This window comes from Delphinus delphis, chromosome 9 (assembly GCF_949987515.2).
Source record: "Delphinus delphis chromosome 9, mDelDel1.2, whole genome shotgun sequence".
NCBI lineage: Eukaryota > Metazoa > Chordata > Mammalia > Artiodactyla > Delphinidae > Delphinus > Delphinus delphis.
Genome location: NC_082691.1, coordinates 3,079,390 through 3,080,638, shown reverse-complemented (window position 1 = coordinate 3,080,638; position 1,249 = coordinate 3,079,390). Strand labels below are relative to the sequence as shown.

General features: G+C 36.3%; 1 non-coding gene across 1 annotated transcript; it reads left to right on the top strand.

Moving 5' to 3' along the window:
- The first annotated feature begins 493 nt into the window (after positions 1 to 493).
- LOC132431397 (5S ribosomal RNA) lies at positions 494 to 612 on the top strand. The gene has a single exon (XR_009520708.1). It is a non-coding gene; the product is annotated as a 5S ribosomal RNA (ribosomal RNA).
- The last annotated feature ends 637 nt before the right edge of the window (positions 613 to 1,249 follow it).

The following is a 1,249-nucleotide window of genomic DNA, read 5'->3' as shown; positions in this document are numbered from 1 at the left end:
AGAAGACCATTTACATGTAATTTCATTATTACATTCTGAGGTTCCTCAATATTTTCCACTTGGTTTCCCATGAATTTTGGAAATGTGTTAGCTGATATACTACATGTTAACAAGATATTACATTGCAAAGGCAATGAAGCCATATTCTATACGTTGAGTTACCTTAATACCAACTGAATGATTAGGCAAATTATTTTATTTGCAGTGCTCTGTTTCCCTACCTCATAAATGACATTGAGAATACAAGAATGTTGCTGCTCATCCCACAGACTTAATGAAATGAGTACACAGACTTGATGAAATAATATAAATAAGTGATTGTCACACTGTCTGCCATATCCAAAGCACACAGATGTTAGCAAGTACTGCCTACTAGAAAAATTTATTCGAGTAACCTAACTTTAAAATTTTTGTCATCTTCTGATTCTTGAAGTTTTTAAAGTCTTTTTTTTTCCCAGAAAGCAAGGGAATGTTTGAATAAAAATGCTAATTAGTCTATGGCCATACCACCCTGAATGAACCCGATCTCATCTGATCTCAGAAGCTAAGCAGGGTTGAGCCTGGTTAGTACTTGGATGGGAGACTACCTGGGAATACTGGGTGCTGTAGGCTTGGGCTTCCCTGGTGGCACAGTAGTTAAGAATCCACCTGCCAATGCAGGGACACGGGTTCAAGACCTGGTCCGGGAAGATCTCACATGCCACAGAGCAGCTAAGCCTGTGAGCCACAACTACTGAGTCCGTGTGCCACAACTACTGAAGCCCGTGTGCCAAGAACCCATGCTCCACATTAAGAGAAGCCACTGCAATGAGTAGTCTGCACACTGCAGTGAGGAGTAGCCCCCATTCACTGCAACCAGAGAAAAGCCCACATGCAGCAGCAAAGACCCAATGCAGCCAAAACTAAAATAAATAAAATTTTTAAAAATGCCAATTAGCACAAATAAACACATTAAACTCATAATTTTTCCAAATTTAACAGGAGTGAAAAATGGATTTTCATAAAAATTTATAGGCTGATATTCTTTTCAATTAAAGGAGTTTGAAAAAGTACAAACCTCTTAAATATTTATGAAAAGCCAGCTTAACTTTTTCATCTCCTATTATTAAACTATCCATTAAATATTATCATAAAAAACTAAATAGTAACATATAAATGGATACTTCACAGTTCAGAAATGTATTTAAGTAACATGATACAATATTAGAAGCAAGACATTCAAAATTAACTTCATAAAATAAAAGATAGC